This window comes from Meles meles, chromosome 2, assembly GCF_922984935.1.
Source record: "Meles meles chromosome 2, mMelMel3.1 paternal haplotype, whole genome shotgun sequence".
In the NCBI taxonomy this organism is placed as follows: Eukaryota; Metazoa; Chordata; class Mammalia; order Carnivora; family Mustelidae; genus Meles; species Meles meles.
In genome coordinates, this window is record NC_060067.1 from 65,399,033 (window position 1) to 65,418,275 (window position 19,243).

The 19,243-nt window shown below is 53.6% G+C and overlaps 1 protein-coding gene across 1 annotated transcript in view; it reads left to right on the forward strand.

Annotated features, from left to right (window-relative positions):
* Window positions 1-12,351: 12,351 nt before the first annotated feature.
* Window positions 12,352-19,243, forward strand: part of WFS1 (wolframin ER transmembrane glycoprotein) — a 30,066-nt gene continuing 23,174 nt past the window's right edge. The window contains exon 1 of the mRNA XM_045998023.1: window positions 12,352-12,504. The gene's annotated coding sequence lies outside the window, so the exon portion shown is untranslated. The remainder of the gene's footprint in view (window positions 12,505-19,243) is intronic.

The window sequence follows — 19,243 nt, forward strand, 5'->3', positions numbered from 1 at the left end:
AGATGGGACACAAGCACCTTGCCAATCCCCATGCAACCCCCCTGCTGATTGGGCCCATGGGCTGTGTTGGTACATAAGCCCAAGTCAGCCTGCCCATCTGCCTTCATTCACCCCTATTATAGATCCTTTACCAGTGCTAGGCATTGCTCTAGGCTCCAGGGAGGCAGTAGGGAGCAAACAGACAAGACCACGCCCTGGCCAAGCTCAGGTTCAAGGGGAGACAGACAAACAAGAAATCAACCATAAACCATGGCAGTGAGCAGGGAGGGAAGCAAGAGGGATGGAGTGGCAGGGCTGCAATGTTCCACACTGTGGTCAGGGAAGGCCTCTCAGTGAGAAGGTGGCACCTACTCCGAGACCAGGAAGTATGGGGGTGGGGAAGAGCATCCAGGCAGAGGGAACAGAAGGTGCAAAGACCCCAAGTCAAGAGTGGGCTCAGTGTGTTCTGGGACCAGCATGAGGCCAGGGAGCAAAAGGAAAGGAGCAGAGGATGGGGCCCAAGAGTAACATGGTACCAGCGGTCTCGGCGGCAATTGAAAGGACTTCGGCTTCTACGCTGAGAAAGGCAGAGACCCTGGAGGGTTTTGTCCGAGGAGTGGCAAGAACTGACATCATCTTTTCTCAAATTTCTCAAATTAGGGCATAGCCAAATATCCTAAATTCAAATACTGCAGCAGCCATGCATTAGATGTTGGATGTGGTCCGTTCATCTCTCTGAGCCTTGAGCTCCTGGTATCCAGCAGGCCCTCAGCAGCAATGGCTGCCTTTCCTGCCCCTCTGAATGAGCTGAGACAGACACACATCCTCGTAGGTGACAGTCAGGCAGAATGTGATGGCGGTGATGATGGTGATGGTGGTAATGGCGGTGGTGATGGTGGTGGTGATGATGGTGATGATAGTGGCGATGATGATGATGGTGGTGATGATGATGATGATGGTGATGATGATGATGGTGGTGATGATGATGATGATGGTGATGATGATGATGGTGATGATGATGATGATGGTGGTGATGATGATGATGATGATGGTGGTGATGATGATGATGATGGTGATGATGATGATGATGGTGGTGGTGATGATGATGATGATGGTGATGATGATGATGATGGTGATGATGATGATGGTGGTGATGATGATGATGATGATGGTGGTGATGATGATGGTGATGATGATGATGGTGGTGATGATGATGATGATGGTGGTGGTGATGATGATGATGATGGTGATGATGATGATGGTGATGATGATGGCAGTGGTGATGGTGATGATGATGATGGGGATAGTGATGCTGGGTATGGTGATGATGATAGTGATTGTGGTGTTGCTGGTGCTGGTGATTATAGACAGGTTCCTGTGTGTTGGGATAGTGGTTCCCTCAGCACGCAGATACACTGTTCCAGGGACCAGTGAGCACACACGCGAGTAGCCTCAACCGTTCACCACAGTCTGCACAAGTGCTTTTTTCTGAATGTGCTGTGACGTGACAAAGGTTGGAAAGCCCTACTTAACTTGATGCTGTTCATTTTCGCTTCCATTTGTTGCTTAGTGCCATTGTCTCCTATTTCTTCTGCCACCACACAGACAAAGTCTTTCTGCTTGCGCTTTTCCTTCAGCTAAAAAAGACTCTTGAAGAAGTTCTCAGTGGAGGAGAAAATCAGAGCCCCGATTCCCGCAATTTGACTCTTTAGATGACATAGTTTCCCATGCTGCCCCCGTGCCATGGAGGACTGTGTGACAGAGAGGGAGCCTGGTGGGGCGCCCTGGATGGAAGTTCAGCTCTGACTTTGCATGCCTCGGCGGTGACACCGCACTGCTCACTTGATGTCCTGGCACTCCCTGTCTGTGGGACACTACAAATGGCTGCACGTCCTGCATCACACATCACACCAAGTCTGGGCTGGTTTCTCTGTGACTACTCTGAATGAAAGTCCGTGCCCACCTTATGGAAATAGATGCTAACTTCTGAGTCGGGGTCATAAAAGATGTGCTCCTTCTGCTTTGCAGACCTTGGAAATGCCCTCCCCCACTGCGTGGAAGCCAGCTGCCATGTCAGGTGGCCCCAGACCGCCACGCCAGCAGGAAGCCCAAGCAGCCCCATGGAGAGCCAGAGGCCATCTGGAGGACACCCAGCATCCGCTTCATGTGAGTGAAGCCTTCTCGGACCTTCCAGCCCTGCTCACTGCTAGCGCCACGTATCTGAGCAATGGTCCCCAGCTGATGCTACATAGAGGGAAAAAAAAAAAACCCACAAAACCGTTCAGTGGACTCCTGCCCACATTCCCGACCCCAGAATGATGAGCAAGTAAAGCAGTTTTTCAAGCTGCCAAGTCTAGGCATGATTTATGATGTGGTAAGAGATGACCAAGCCCCATGAAATATGTCTTTGCTCACCCCAGGGGACCACTTTGGGACAAGCAAGTGGGGGAGAAAGGGTGCTAGTCCTTTCCCTATCAGACAATTTCCACAACTGCCCCCCATCTGGTCCTCTCCAGACTCATGGCCAGCCGCCCCCCCCCCAAATCTGCTCTCAGCAGCCCAAACAGCTGCCAGGACCCCCCCCCTGGTCTGCCACCCTCCAGGACTCTGCACCCATCCCATCCCGCCTTCTTTGAGGAGCACCCTGTTCTCCCCTTCCTAGAGCAAACCTCCCTTTCTTCTTTAGGCCCCAGCTCCAAAGTTACCCTTTCCCCAGCGGCCCTCAGCACCCTTGAACTCCACGGACCTTCATACACGCGTCTGAGGCTTATTTGGAAAAGCACACTGCCTGCTGCCCTTGACATGGTGTGTTCTGGGCCCCCGCATCTCCCCGGGCCCATCTCCATGCTGATGTCAGGCCAGACCCTCCTCTCCTTTGCTCAGGGACAGAGGGCAGATATACTCTGAGGACGACGGAAGCTCATGGTCCCTGCCTCAGGCAGGACAAAGGCCAGCAGCATTGAGGTTAGCCGCTGATATTGGGTTTCCTCCAGGAAAAATGTTTAATTCAGTGAATTCATGCAACACCTCATGCCCCACACAGTTAACAGTCCCAAAGTGAGCACCAGGATCATCTTGTACCCCGGCTCCTGCTCCATAAAGCAGGTTGCCGTCAGAGCCTGACAGCTTCCATTGTATCAAAATTTTAAGAAAAACAATTATCTGTGATCACAGTGAGCTTTCTGGGTAATTTATACTTCCAACGATTGTCGAAAACAGGATCTCTTCGGCTTAAGTGTCCAAATTGCTCCCACAAACTTCGGAAGCATTTTTCTCCTCAGTCTTCCCTGTCAGTCTCCCTGCAGCACGTATCTGTTACTCTGATCGCTGCCTGCAAAGTCTCGGGGAGGGTTTGAAGCAGGCAATGTTCACCTCTCCTTGACATTTCCTGAGCACTGAAATGCCTGTGTTTTCTTCTCCTATTTCCCAGTAAAGTGAGCAAGCCATCCCCTCTCCTACCAGCTCTGGGTTTTGTAACAATGACAGCTGGGACTCGGGACTGAGAGCATTCTTCACTTCAGAAGGGAAGGGAGGGAGAGACAGGCACACCCTCCTCTGGCCGCAGGAAGCCACAGAGAACAAAGGATGCAGGAGCCCACACTCAGGGGGTGTTTGTTTCAGTGAGGTCCTTAGTGACACAGGTGTACATGTTTTAGACCCACATGGACCCTGCCTCACGGGGGAGTTTGTTGGGTTTCAGACGTGGGATCTGCAGGGGTGGGAGGGATGGCATGCCTGCGGGGATTGGGGACAATCCGATCCAAAAGGGGTCTTAGCATGACCTCATGTGCGTTCCTTAACCTGTCAGAGACGCTGCATCCCTGTCTGTAAACTGGGGTAACACCTGCCTCCCAGGGTCATTGTGTCCATGTATAAACCGCCAGGTGTAGTAACCATTAAGCATGGCGATGGTTTCTGGGTACTGTGGAAAGAACCAGCATCCACCAGTCCTGCTAAGCCCTCGTGGACCATTCCAACAACCCACAGGGAGCCGGGGGATGGGAAAGGACCCTCCAAGAGGTCCGTGAGTCACCTGAGCCAGACTTACAAAATGACCCCCTCACGCTCAGTTCTGTGATGTAAAATCAACACCTCCTTTGTGCTCTGGCTTAGGTGATGGATAAACTGTGATCCCTCCACCCCATGGGACGTTATTCAGTTCTGTGTTGGGATGAGCTATCGAGCCATGAAAAGACAGAAACAAGACTCGGATGCACGTTACTCAGGGAAAGGAGCATGACTCCAGCAACATGACATGCTGGAAAAGGCAAAACTATGGAGGCAGGAAAGGATGGGTCATTGCTGGGGCCGGGGGGAAGATGAATAGGCAGATCACCAAGGAGCTTTAGGGCAGTGAACCCACTCTGTGGGATGCTATAATGGTAGATACGTGTCATTGTACATCTGTCAAACCCCAGAGAAGGTACAGCCCCGACAGTGACCGTAATGAACACTCAGGACTTTGGGTGACTGTAATGTATTGATGTAGGCTTTCTGATTGTGACAAACATGCTACTGTGGTGTGGGATGTCTCCGATAGTGAGGAAGAATGTGCCTGCCTATAGGGCAGGGAGCATAAGAGAACTTTCTGCACTCTCTGCTCTGTTTTGCTGCGAACCTAAAACTGTTCTAAGAAATAAAGCCTATTAAAAACAAAAAAAGGATCAGAGGGGAAGGGAGGCAGAAATAAAACAAGATGAAATCAGAGAGGGGAACAAAACAGAAGAGACTCTATAGGAAACAAACTGAGGGTTGCTGGAGGGGAGGGGAGTAGAGGGATGGGGTAAACCGGGGGATGGGCATTAAGGGGGCATAGGATGTGCTGAGCACTGTGTGTTATAGGCAACAGATCAATCACTGACTTTTCCTTCTGAAACTAATAACAGACCGCACATTAATTAATTGAATTTACATGAAATAAATCAATAAATAAAACAAGCAAAGGACAAAAATTTTCTTTAGGTCTGCACCTCCTCTAGGAAGCCTTCCCTGACCACCTCAGTCGGCTGTCATTTCTCCCAATGTGAGGAATCTGCCAGCACGGGTTCTCCCTGGTTACCCTTGCCTGCTAACAGGTGGCTGAACCCAGCCAGCCCATTAGCCCTTCCAGAGCAGGGATGGGGTGTTTCTTTTCTCGCCAGGTATGGGGCCCAGGGAGGCCTGGGAGGCCGCTCACCGCAAGTGTTCAGTGAACACTTCTACATGCCCCCATCCCTGGGGGACGCGTGTGAGATGGCCTGGCCATCAGATGGGAGATGGTGTGGCCTCAAGCTCACGCTCGTGCTCAGCAAACGTTACCACTACGGCCCCTGGGGCCAGCCCTGGTGATACACATCTCCGTGACCTGCTGACCAAGCCCCCAAAGGCTCCTGCGTTGACTCAGTGGGGCTGAATGGTGTCCAGAGAGCTGTTAAAGCACATTTCTGAGTGTGTGAGGATGTGGGGGGCACCATCCAATCCGGTCAGGGCCAGAGGAGAACACGCAGGTGCAGGAAGGGCTCTGGGCTTGAGCTGGGACATGCCTCCCCCACTGCCCTCGGACACCAACGCCACCCGGGACTTGGGCCGGACTGCACCTGCACCCTGGCTCTCCCAGGTCCCCGGCTCTCAGAGGGCCCGTCGTGGGACTTCTCAGCCTCTACAAGCTTGTGAGCCAATCTCCCATGTGTATGCAGATCTATACTTGTCGAATCGGTTCTCTCTCTCTGGACAAGGACTAATGACCGATGATTCATGGCTCGTGTCAGTGGGGTGCTGGGACGCGGGAGAGGTCATGGGAAATCACGTCTCTTCCTGCCAGGCATTTGTCTTTCTTCTGCCTCAAAGGTACGTTCCTGTTCTCAATGCTTTTTTTTTCCCCATATGAAGCTTCACAATGTACTTGGTGACTCATCACAAGGCCATTAAGTGGCATTAAGTCTCTGCCTTCGGAGATGAGTAAAGCACGACTCACACTCGTGGGGGGCCTCAGCTGCCTGGCCACAAGGCAACATGTGGATACACAGGTGGAGCTGGAGGCGGGCGTGGGTGAGCAGGGCTGAGAGCGCCTCTGATGGAGCCCCCAGTCCTCGTGACACAGAGCCCTGTGACCGGCCCCAAGCCCTCCCTCAGGGAGTGGAGGAAAGGAGGGAGGGGAGCTGCTGGTGGGACATGGGAGTGTGTGGGTGGAGGGCCAGAGAGAGCAGAGGGCAGTGGCTTGGGAGCCCAAAGGCTCTGCCCATGACCGTGGTGTGAACGTGGGGCGCCCCCAGCTCCTCAGAATTGGAGGGAGGCCACCTGGTTGGCCAGGGCATCAGGAAGATCCACCGAGAAGTGACACCGAGGACCTTCCTGTCCTAGATGTGGCCAAGGGCAGGTGGGACAGCCTCCAGCAAGGAAGCTGGGAAGGGGTCCTTCTTATAGTGGGAGCACGACCAGCATGCACTCTAGACCTTGCTAAATCCTGAGTTTGGCTCCTATGCTCCCCATCTCTCTAGGGCTGCTCACGGAATCCAGACTTCCGGTGTTGCTGGCCTGGGCAGGACAGGTCCCCCAGGTGGTTCCGATATTGTCCAACCTGGGCTGGGAGCCTCCCACCTAGAGCAGGGTCCCTCCAACTTTAATACCTACACAAATCATAGGGGGTGTCTCTTTAAGATGTGGATTCTGACTCAGGAGGCCTGAGGGGTTCTGCATTCCGAGTATTCACTCGTCCAGGTGAAGGATGCCCAGGGACAGATCCATTGCAAATCACTCAGCTCTACAGTCTTGGGTCCTGAATCCCACTATAGGTCAGAACTTCCCCCCAGGGCCACTGATGAAATGCAGATTCTTGGGCCTCGCTCTTGGGAGTGGTGGGGGCGTGCTGATATGGGCGGTCCTTGAGGTCACACTGTGCTAGCAGTCCGGGCTGGGGGCGCTGGCATGTTCCCATGTGTCATTCTCATCTGACTAACCCCCACATCCAGAGCTTAGGTCACTGAGTGCTGCAGATGTCCTGAGGGCCACAGAGCCTCTGGAACATTCAGTGTGGTGGTTTTTTTTTACGATTTTTTTTTATTTGATATATACAGAGAGAGATCACAAGTAGATAGAGAGGCAAGTAGAGAGAGAGGGGGAAGCAGGCTCCCCGCTGAGCAGAAAGCCCGATGTGGGCCTCAATCCCAGGACCCTGAGATCATGACCTGAGCCGAAGGCAGAGGCTTAACCCACTGAGCCATCCAGGCGCCCCTCAGTGTGGTGTTTTGAGCGCATCTCCCAACTGTCAGTACTGTTTGCTTATTCTGGAGGCCAGAAGTCTAAAATCAGGATCACTGAGCGAAAAAAATCAAGGAGAATCTGTTTCTTGCCTTTTTGAGTTTCTTGTGGCAGCAGGATCTCCTTGGCTTAGGGTCCCATCCTTCCAATCTTCAAGGCCGGCATCTCCATATGTCTCCTGGTCCATCTTCATGTTGCCCTGTCTATGTGTGTCATGGATCCCCCCCAGTCTCCACCTCTGTCCTGAAGGATACCTGTGATAGCATCTAGATGCCTGCCTCGGAATCCGGGAGAATTGTCCCATCTCGTGTGACCACAGGGATATGTAATCCAATCACATCTGCAACCACCTTTTCCCAAATTAGCCAGCATGCACAGGTCCCGGGAAGTAGGCTTAGATCTCTGGGGGTCGTTTTCTGTCTAGGGAATGGACGGTCTGCAAAAGCCCCCAACCCTGCTCTCCTCCAGAAATAACTCACAAATCTTTTTCTTCACCTTTCTTAGTAGGTTTGGTCTACAGCCCAAGGCTTGGAATGGGTGGGACGTGGATAAAGATCTCTTGCGTAAATTGAGGAGGATTAAGCAGCAGTAAGGAAGGAAGTGGGAAGGGCTGTGAACGCAGACTCTGACCACGGGTAGAAAAAATCAGAGGGCTGAAGTGTAGGAGGGATACTTAGATGTCACATTAAAGAGTCTGAACACGTGGTGTTGAGGGCAAGAAAGAGCTGTTGGGAGTTCCTTGCATAGGGCAACTCATTTGTCTGTTCATTCATTCATTCATTCATTCATTCATCATTCATCCAGAACTCAACAGCAAAGCTCAGAGCTTGTCTCTCTGTGGGTGTGAAGACAGGCCTCCTGCCCTACACACACACACACACACACACACACACACTAAAGACAGAAAAAAAAAAATTTTAAGCAATTGGTTCATGAGGTAGTGGGGTCTGACCAATCCACCTTGCCAGGCAGGATGGCAGACTGGAGACCCAGGGAAGAGCTGATGTTGCAGCTCAAACCTAAAGGCCATCTGCCAGCAAAATTCTCCTTTACTGGGGGACCTCAGCCTTACTTTCGCAAGTACTTCAATTGATTAGATGTGGCCCACCCGCATTGCAGAGAGTCATCTGTTTTACACAGTTTACTGATTCAAATGTCACTCTCATCTAAAAGGTATCTTCAGAGAAACATCTAGACTGGTGTTTGACCGCAGCTGGATACCATGGCTTGGCCATTGTGACATACCCAGTAGCCCATCACATAAAATACAGCACATCACAGCCACTGTATTTCTGGTACAATCAGATTTATGATTATTGAATCTTTGTGGATTGTACCTTGCACCATTATGTAATATCTGTCTTTGTTCCTGTGAATGCTTTCTGCCTTGAATTCTTCCTTATGCAAGATTAATTTGCCATTCTTGTCATTTTTTAATCTCAGTTTTCAAATGGTGTGCACTTGGGGCCTCTATTTCTCATCATTTGGGGAGGCAGCATATTTTGTAAATTGCATTTTACTGGATTTTTATCTTCACCCAGCCTTAGAGGCTTTTGATGGGAAATTCAGCCCATCCCCATTTTGTATGAAAGCCGATATCCGTGGTTTTATTTATTTCGCCTCCCTTTGTGTTTACTTGGACTGAACTTTGTTATTGCTGTCATTTCCTTCTTTCCTCCTTGCTTAATTTTGCTTCCCTGCTCACTCTCGACACCCTCACCCACTCCCCACCCCCCGCCTCTTCCAGCTCCTGATAGTCATAATTACACTGATACTCCCCCGTGAATGTATGAAAAGTAAGCAAGAACAGCACTCCCCCACGAGCTTCTTCCTTTCCCGCCCCTCCCACTCGCACCAGAGCAAGCCCTTTTCTCCCTTCCTCTCCCTGCCACCGGATGCCAGGATGTCCCTCCGATCTTTTGCTCCAGGGAGGCTGACATTGATTCTATGTTTACTCCCAGATGAATACGGGCTTCTCTTACAGTGTGTGGCACGAATTTCAAGAATCCTTACTTAGCAGTTATCATACAAAATTCCAGGGATATTCAGATTAAATCGAGTATTTTGCAAGGGTCACTGTCCACCAGCGTTATCTGTTCTCTACTTGTGCTCTATCTTGAGATCTCTACTGTAGCTGAACTGTCTTGATGAGAGGGGCCCTCCCATGGGTAAAAGGGATCTTCTGTGTGTCTGACCGGCTGGGATATTTTCTTTCCTTTTCCCCAGCAGAGGAATTCCATCACAGCAGGGGGAGGGCTCCTTGATGAGATCATCAAGTTTCGAGGTCCCCAAAGTGCAGGCACTACGCTGATTCTCCTGCCTTCGGCTGGGACTGGTTCTTTCTAGAACTTTGCAAGACATGGTCTCCCCTTCTGGGACTTGGAGCCTTCACAGCAGAGAGATGCAGCCTGAGACATTTTCCTCTGGAAACTTTCTCCTTTCTTTCACTCCTGTCTGCCCACCAGCTCCTTCTGGTCCTCCCAAGAGGTGGGTGTTCTCCCTCCTGGAACTGCCCAAAGCCTCTCGTTTTCTCCAGGATTTTCACGCGCTTTTCCTCCACCCTCGAAGGCATTTCCTCTATGTTATCTTCCCATTGGTTCATTTTCTTCGCTTCAATGTTTCTTCTGAATCCACCGATGACGTTCAAGGCCTTTTGCTCCGCAGAGCGTGTTAAGTGTGTCCAGGCTCGGCCTGGGCTGCTCAACCTGTCCTCTTCCTCTGCTTATTGTGTCCCCTCAAGGGGGAGTGTCTTGGTCTCTGTTATTGTTTGTCAGGTCTGTGAGGACAGGGCCATGGTGATCTCTAGGGCGGTGGTCAACCAGCAAGGGGGTGAATGACGAGTCATTTATGTTCTTGTAGACAACGAAGACAGTGATGGCAAGGTGTTCCCATGTCCCTGGAGAAGGCCTGTCTGCTCCCACCCTCCCAGGTGTGAAGAGGGCTGCTGGCCCCAAGGGTGGGCTGCATGAGCTATTCAGGTCTGTCCCCATCTTGCCAGCCCAAGGGGAGGACAGGTGGTAAAGAAGGGAGGCTAGAAATAAAAGAACGCATCTCATGAGTTTTCAAAGGGCCTAAGGAACCCAATAGATGAATGAGAAAGCAGATGCTTATCAAAATTAAGAAACATGAGAGGTGCCTGGGTGGCTCAATTGGTTAAGTGTCTGCCTTCGGCTCAGGTGATGATCCTGGGGTCCTGGGATCGAGCCCCACCTGCGTCAGGGTCTCTGCTCAGTGGGGAGTCTGCTTCGCTTTCTCCCCCTCCCCCCAATTCATGCTCTCTCACTCTCTATCAAATAAATAAATAAAATATTAAAAAAAACAAACAAGGAACATGAAAAGTCTAGCCTCATTAGTTAGCATGGAAATGCAGATTACAACAGCAGGGAGGCCGTTTTTCATTTACTGGAGTAAGAAAGGGGTTGAAAAAGTAGTTCCCCATGCCAGTATCCACCCCTCAGATGTGAAGTGGAAACAATATTGAGAAATCCGTTTTGGTAAAAATGTATCTAGAGACCTCAAAAATCCTATCAGGATCCATGATTCTATTTCTAGGTCTTGGCCCTAATGAAATAGGCAAGCACACACACATGCAGTGGGAACGCAGGGACCTTTGGAAACCCTTTCTTCCGTAGGCATAGATCCGAAACCGTGGACAGTAATAGTCTTCAAATGATTTTTTAATTTTTTTATTATTTTTAAAGATTTTATTACTTATTTGATAGTGAGAGAGCACAAATTGGAGGGAGGGCAGGCCAGAAACTAAGAGCATGCTCTAGAAGCTTAGCAATGGAATGGCAAAACCTTCCTCAAGGGCAAAGGGCTGAGAAAGAAACAAAAAAGACATTTTCTCATCAGTAAAAACGAGCCCCTGGCACTGCCTCAATGCTACACTCATTAGGGGTACAATGTATTTATAGTACATTAGGGGTACAGTGTATGTACAGTACATTAGGGGTTCAGTGTATGAGAGTCCCCCAAAACTGAACTTGGAGCTGAGCAGGTGCTGCTCCATGCCCATTTCCTTCCTTCCCCTGTGAGCCTCACAGCCTCAGATGAGATGGGGTAACATCGAGGGGTGTGGCTGACGAATCAAATGACTTGACATGTGAATCACACAGCTTTGACTAAAGTGCCCAGTGCTGTGTGTTCGGTATATAGAATCCATCTCCCAAACCAACCAGGATCTTTGCTCCCCACATGTTGTTAATAGATCTCTGGCAGCCACTCTGAGGCAGCTTCTGTCATGACCGAGGACAGGCATCCCAGGTTGGCTGTGAGGACCAGACACAGAGCAGACACAGCCCAAGGTGGGTCACCGGCCAGGACCTCATCTTCCCAAGGGCCTGACTGAAGGACAGACCTTCCCCCGCATCTCCAAACTACACCTCCTCAGACACAGGGCAGGACTGAAAGAAGAGGGTTTTCCAAAACCGCCTGAGCCTTGTGTCATCCCCCGACCCCAACCCCGTTACTGAATTTTTTAAGGTGAATCCCATAATTACCTTGTGAAAAGCGTGCGACATTGCATTTGATTGCGTGCATTTAAAGCTGTACTTGGTTACCTGTACGCATTTAAATGGGCCATAGTTTTCCTTCCCTGCTGCTATATCAGGGGAGCCCTCTCTGCCTCTGGCACGGCTGGGATTAAGGGGTCTGGCGCACAGCAGGCCTCAATTGTTAGCTAATACTGCAATAGCAATGATTATGAATCTGAAGTTGGGGGCCCTGGGGCCAGAGTGGTGGCTGAAAGGTGGCCTGTGTCTTGTCCAAGAGTCCAACCACCTGTTAACAGATGGAGAAGCAAAGGGCCTCCCTCTGCAACCGAACACCTTGCGGGCGGGGCCCGGCGGGGTGGGGCGGAGCCAACACGGTGTGGGCTGGGCCGGGGCCGACTCCGCTTGGAAACTTTCTCTGTGGGCGGGTCGGATCCGCCCCCCCGGCGCCCTCGGGCCAGGCTACACCAGGGGGCGGTCGGCGGTAGCCAGGCGAGGCGCCCCGTGATTGGCGGAGTTAAGAGGTGATTGGCAGGCTTGCCGGCCGCACAGCGGGCCGAGCCGGCGCCGGGTCTTCCGAGCCGCATCGGGAGTGGAGAGCGGCCTGAGGCCCCACCCCCGGCCCCGCCTCTCCGCGGGGGGCCGCGCTTGCCCGCTTGTTCAGCTGCTCGCGTCTCTCCCTCTGCCCGGCGTCTTAGCTCCCGCCTCTAGGTGTCCGGCTCCTCGCGAACAACTTTGCCACAGGCCCGGAGGCCCGAAGGCGTCGCGGAGTCGCGTGCAACCCACTCGCGGCCGGGTGAGTACTTCGGAGCGGAGGACGGCCGCGCGGGGGACTGGAAAGGGAGCCGGGTGGCTCCGCCCGCCTCGGGCCTCAGCTTCTCCATCTGCGCGGCTGCCCCCAGGACCCCTCTGCACAAGGTCCCCAGAAGGCGAGGGGCTGGGGTCCCTCCCGCACGGCGACCACCGCCCGGGCCTGGATTGGGACTCCCGGGGGAGGGGTGAGCCCCCTCGGGAGTCGCGGAGCCCCGCGCGCGGCGGGCACCGAGCGGCCAACGGCCGTAGCCCCCGGGGGCCCGCGGATGGCGGGAGGGTGGCCGGAGACGCCCCACCCTGCGTCCCGCAGCGCCAGTCCCGAGGTGCCCCGTCATGGCCCTTCCCCCGCGACCGTCGGCCGGACTCCGCGGCACCCAGGGCGGCCCTCAGTGCCCGCGGGGGCGCGGTTGGCACCCCGGGATCCTCGGGGGTCCAGCCCGCACCGGGGACCTGGCCCGCCGGGTGGGGGGCCAGCCCCTGGGCCAAGCTGAAGCCCCCACCGCCCACTTAGAATCAGTGCGGGTCTCACTGTTCCCTGGGCTGCTCCTAGGTAAAGGAACGGGCAGGGGCAGCCCCTCCCGGTCCCGGGTCGGGTGAACCCAGCCCTTGGCTGGCCCTTTGCGCCATGAATTCTTTCTGTTGTGACAGATGGAAACTTTATGAGGAATCTCGCTCGGCCCTTTGGGATGTGATGGAGCCATGCCCGCCCCGTGCAGTTTTTGCAGTTGATGCTGAGAATTCCAAGGAGCTAACAGTTGTACCAGATTTACACTCCCCTCCCCCACCCCAGTCTTACAGGAGTGGGAATTAGAGCCCCAGTGGACCCATGATGGAGCTGAGGCTCTCTAGGCACGGGTGACCTGCCCACAACCACATAGAGCCTGGGGGAAGCCTTCCGCCCCGGGGTCTGCATTGAAAGCAAGCCCCGTCCTGCCTCTCCTCACCTTGGACAGTGACCCTGGCATTTGGCCTGTTTGTAAAGGGCTTTCCCTTCTGGTAGATCTGTCACTTGCAGAGTGCCCTGGGGACCCTCTGTGCTGGTCGCCTGTTCTTACTGCGGCCCTAGCAAGGGTGCCATGTCAGCAGAAGCCCAGAGGTCACGCTTTCCACTGCCCGGTCCTGGCCTTGTGTCTCCAAGGGGATGGGATTCTCACGGGTGCCCCGTGGTGTCTGACCAGAGATTTAGAGGAAACTTTGCTTATAAAACCACTCCTTTGCTGCACCCCTGCACCCCCCACCCCCCAAGCAGATGGACCTTTGAGCACAGGGAAGGTTGCTGGGAGACCACATCACACCTTCTTTCCCAGGATGGAAGACTGGGGGCGGGGGGGCGCCCTCCTTGCTCACGCTTTCCCAGCCTCTCTCTTACCCCAGGGCTCGATAGGCCTTGGGGACTGGTCAAAAAGGGACTCCAACTCAGTCCTGCCCCCCCCCCCCAGGTGCCTGAGCCCCAGGACAGAGACCAAACCCTGCTCTGTGATGGTGATGATAAGAATCCTAACAGGGAGGGAACTTTATGCTTTATATGGCTCTCGCCCTCTCCCATGTCCCCACCTCAGAACGTAGCACTGCTGCGCTGGCCCCCAGACAAAAACCAAGTCACCCTCTGCTCCCCCACCCCTCACATTCAGTTGGTAATACTCCTGTCTCTCCCAGCCCCAGAGCTGCAGTCAGATGCCTGCCCTGGACCAGGCCTCCTTACCTTTCCCCAGATGGTCACCCAGCCCCATCCCTGGGCTCCCCATCCTGTCCCCACACAGCCCCGGTGGTTCTTTAATTGTCACCTCCCCACTTAGCACTGTCCTCCCAAACTCCTTCTGGCCCTAGGCTCAGCTCTGCCTCCAAAGCCCGGCGTTCCTTCAGGCCCTTGGGACCTGCCCTTGCTGCCCACACAGCCTTTTCTCTCATTCCTGTGTCCCGTCCCCAGCGGTCACTTCCCAGCCACCTGCACCTTCCTGGCCACATGGCTGGTCACTCTCCCTCCACTGCCTTTTCTCCAGGACAGTCCCCTGTTGGAATGCCCACACTCCTCCATTCCTCCTTCCTTCTACCCTCACCTGGCTCACACCCGCTTGTCTTGAAGGCTGAGTCAAGGCCTCTCTTCCATAGTCCCTCCCCTGTCTTCCAAAGGCTAGCAAGACCCCCTTCCCCCACTGGGTGTTTGCGTCCCAGATGCTGCTCGTCTTTGTAGTTGTCTGTTTAGGTGTTATCCTTCCCACTGGGTGTGGGTGCTCCAAGGCCAGCTCTATTGCTGCCTGGGGCAGGGAGGCCCAGCACCATGCCTGGTGAAGGACCAGCCCCCAGTCCGTGTCTGCTGACCCACCAGGGCCTGGCTCAGAGCAGGTGTGTAGTACGGACTCGGCCATTCAGCAGACGCTTGTGGCTGTCCTTGATGAAGGACTGGGGCATTCCCAACTTGCCTCCCACTTTGTTTCTATGAACTTGGCACATCGAGTGGTGTCGGAATGTTCCTTGATTTGGCCCTTAATACTCTGGGGCAAAAATAGGTATCTGGGAGCCTCCAAGGGCTTTGTGCCCTTGTCTTGAGGAGTAGCCCTCTGCCAGAGGGCTGGGCCAGGCCATGCTGGAGCAGACACTCCAGATGCTGGGTAACCCCCCGGGCCTTTTCCCTTGGAGCTCAGTCACAGGCAGGTTGTAAAATATATTTTGTTTTCATTTCAAACACCTTATACGTTTATTATAGAAAATTAGGGAAATACATTTAGAAAAAAGAATAAAATAAAACCACTCATAATTCCTCCACCCAGAGAGAGCCAGTATTTTGTCTTTCATCTTTTTCTGCACGTAGATGTCGTTTTCATTCTAAAGAGACAGGATAATTCTCATGCTGCTTTAAATCTGGCTTAACAGTGTTATACCAACATTTTCCTTGACCATAAATGTTTATTTGTATATGGGGTCATGGCTAACATCTTTGTAGGATAGCACTGTGCTGAGGGGATGTAATTTTCTTAACTCCCCTCTGGACGGTGCCAGAAAGTGTGGCCACGTCAGACACCCTCGCGTGTGAAACCTGTGGGCATCCCTGCTTCTTCGCCGGGGCTGGGACTCTGGTGTGGAGGCTGTGGTCGGAAGGTGCTGGAGCAACTTTAAGCCTTCCCGTGGGGGCTTGTTTCAGAGGTTGGGGCTGCCCCCACCCCGGGGAGGGGAGCAGAGTGGGGCCAGATTAGAGCGTTTGGAGCAGAAGGCCACACGTGGCCATTCTGCTCCACGTCTCCCTAGAGGCACGGTCCCTGCAGCTCCTCAGCGGAGCTCCTCAGTGTTGGTATTTTGTGTTTTGATGGGATAAAAATATGCCTTGATACTCACGTGGAAAGAATGCCAGCCACTTTGCTTTTTTGGCCTTACACAATGACGGGTTCCAGGCTACTGCTGGGGCCATCAGCAGGCAGTGGGGTTGGCATCCCCCTAGCAGACAGTTTGGAGGGGTCTTGGAGCTGGGGCCGAGGCGGGTAGATGCTCCCTGTTTGCTTTTGGGGTGCTGGGGTCTGTAGGGTGGGAATTGCTTGAAGTCACACAGCAAGGTCCCCTAAGCTTGCTGCCTCCCCGAGAGCAGGCTGTCCCCGTGTACCTTGCACATGAGATCTGGGATGCGTGCCTGGCCAGGCAGCAGGTGCTCCAGGGTAAGGAGACGCAGCCCCTGCCTGCAGGGCTCGCAATATCCCAGGCAAGAGAACATGTAACAGCAGGAAAGGCGGGAACGCCATTTGGGTCCTTCCACCAGGAGATGGTCTGTGATCCTCCCTGTGACCCAACCCTGGCAGTGAGTTGTCTTGTTTGTAAATAATAAGCCCTTGGCTCCCCAAAGGGCTTGAGGAACTCTCAGAGACCCCGAAAATTAATTTTCTTTTACTCTTCCATTCTTACTAAGCAGAGATTTTACTTGAAACAGTTATTTTTACTGTCATATGATATGCCTAATACTTAACCCACAGGCCACCCAGAACCCATGGTTCCCCGTGGTTCCTCCCAGAATGTGTTTTTCAACAGACCATGCCCTGGTGTAGCACCCGGGAGGACCAGCTTGGGTGTGTTTGCTTGCTTGGTTGCTTGTTCGTTTTAATATTTTATGGTTTGCAGATTACTTTCTCTTCTTTCACGCCCTTAATCCCCATGGCACCCCTCCATGGGAGGTGTTTTTCCCATTTTACAGATGAGGAAACTGAGACACAATAAGATTTAGTTGCTGCAGGTCCTGGGTAAAACTGGGACTCACTCCCCATGTCACGTGTTAGTAAAATTGTGTCCCATTGGCCAGGGATAGCACTGTCCCTGGCCTGGGGTCTCCTGGTAGAGGATGGTTCTACCTGAGATGGGACTCAGCAGAGGCAGCGGGGACGCTCCCAGGATGGAGGCACGTTGGGCCCCAGCACTGGAGGAGGAGGGCTCTCTCTCTGCCAGAGCACCATCACAGAGGCCCCATGGCAGCTCTGGGAGGGGCAGGGAGGGAAGGGCAGGCGTGGCTGGGGTTGGATTGTGAGAGGCCCCTTTTTCAGAAACCGGCTTTGTGGAGTTGAATTCCAGCTCTGACACCGTGAGCTGTGTGGCCTCGAGCACGTATCCTACCTTTCTGGACCCGCATTTCCTTATCTGTGAAACAGGATGAGGATTAAAAGCTAAGCCACCCATCTGCCTGTCACACTGGCTAGTGGCGGTACCTGGCTCCCAGCACTGTGTGCAGCCCCCCACCCCCGAGAACATGCACGGGAAGCACGGAGAGCAGAGCGCAGCCCAGATACACATCCACTCCTGCTGCTGTTCCCGACATCCCGACACAGGTGCGGCGGTGCAAGTTGGCTTTCGTCAAGACGAGCTGTGCTCTGCTGTTCTGTGGAGATGGCTCTTGATCCTGGGGGCAGCGGGCCATGGGAGGTGGCTTGGTAGGACGTGGCCCTATGTGGTCTGAAGAACTGAGGTGTTGGCTGTCTCAGGTCAGGGAGTGGGTGTCCTGCATGACTTGGTTCCATGTGGCCTGTCACCATGGGTCTCCCTGGCCCACTCCTGGCTACGTGCTCGCTCTGGTCTACATGTGCAGCTGAATGGCGAGTTTCATAGAAGCCGCCTCTTGGTTGGGTTCCCTGAAGCCTGTAGTTTGGAAACTGCACTGAGCAGTGCGTTGATTTCCAAGCAGATTCACGTGGCTTGGCTGTGCTCTTGTCTTGCCCCTGGCAGATGTTTTAAAATAAGGACTCAGTGTTTCAGACGGAGGAATGTCCAGATTGAAATCTGTGGGGTTGTTTGGTGGACACAGATCCCATCTTCAAGACTGTGGCTAGGGACAGGGCAGGCCTGGTTGTGCAGCCCCTGGAAACAGGCATATGGCTCCTGGGGCCACTGCAGCTCTTCATGTGACAGTCATCTCCAGAAACATTCAGGGGGCCCCTCCTGTGGCAGGCCTGCTGCTTGACACTGGGCGTTTGGGGATGCCTGGCCCCCATGTACAGCACGTCCTCTCATCTGGTCCTCACGGGGCCTTCTCGTGAGCTGACTTGTCCCATTTACAGTGGAGGAAGCAGAGGGGCATGGCCTGCTCAGGACCACAGAGCTGGGGGACATGGGGCCAGATCTCCACATGAGCAGCCTCTTCCTGCTCTGCGCTCACTTTCCTCATCTCAGTGAAGAGGACGGACGTGGCCTTGAGTCTGGGGAGGGTCATAGCATCTTTTTGGAGTCTAAGGAAAAGCCACCTGGGTCCCCCATCCAGTGCACACGTCATCCTGACAGTTTCAGGGGTCTGTGTCTCCTGAAACCCATACGGGGCCCCCAGGTTGGGGATCCTGGAGCTGGGGCACCTCCCAGAACTTTAAGCTCCATTGTGTCAGTGGTGGTTTCTGCCATTTTGCTAATCAGCACATGAGGTCCCTTTTACTGACTGAGCCCTTTCCCTGTCATGAGAGGGCTGTAGAAGCATCAGGCTTTCTAATCTGTTCCAGTTCATTCTCTGTTCTTGGGCACCTCGCTCTGCCTTTTAGTGCATATTCGTGTCTGGTGACATCCAAGCCTGGTGGGTCTTGTCCTGTCTTTCAGGCCTAGCACGGAGGGCTTTGCCATTGGGCACATCTGCCTAAATCCTGGCTTCATGGGTTGTTTGCCTCCCCCCTTCCTGGCCCCCCACCCCTTCCCTCCTCCCCTGCATCCAGTCCTCAGTTCGCTTATCTGCTAACATTTAACTCTTACTCTGTGGTTGGTTCCTTCTGGGAACTCTGAGAGGTCATCCTTTCCCGCCTTTCTCCTGGCTTGTGGTGAAGGCGATGACCCCTGGTGGCCCTTGGCTTGCAGCCGCACCTCCTGTCCCATGCTCTGTCTTCACATGACATTCTTCTCTCTATGGCTCTGTGTTTCCCTCCTCTTCTCAGGATACTGGTCATTGGATGGGGGCCCATCCTAATCCAGGATGATCTCATTTCAAGATCCTTAATTACATCTGCAAGTAGGGTCACCTTCAGGGATTGGAGGGGGGACATACAAGGTGGAGGCCACACTTCAGCTCCCCGAGCCAGGCACTGTGCTCAGTGCTCCGTGTGCATTATCTCACTGGATCCTCACAACTTCGCACCATTCCTGCTGCTCAGGCGAGGACACTGAGGTCACAGGGCTTGTGCCTGCTGAGGCAGGGGACTCCGGGCCTGAAGATGTAGGGCCCAAGCTCATGACTGCGATGGGGCCCGTTGAGCCAGAGGCCTGAGTGGATTTCTTCCCTC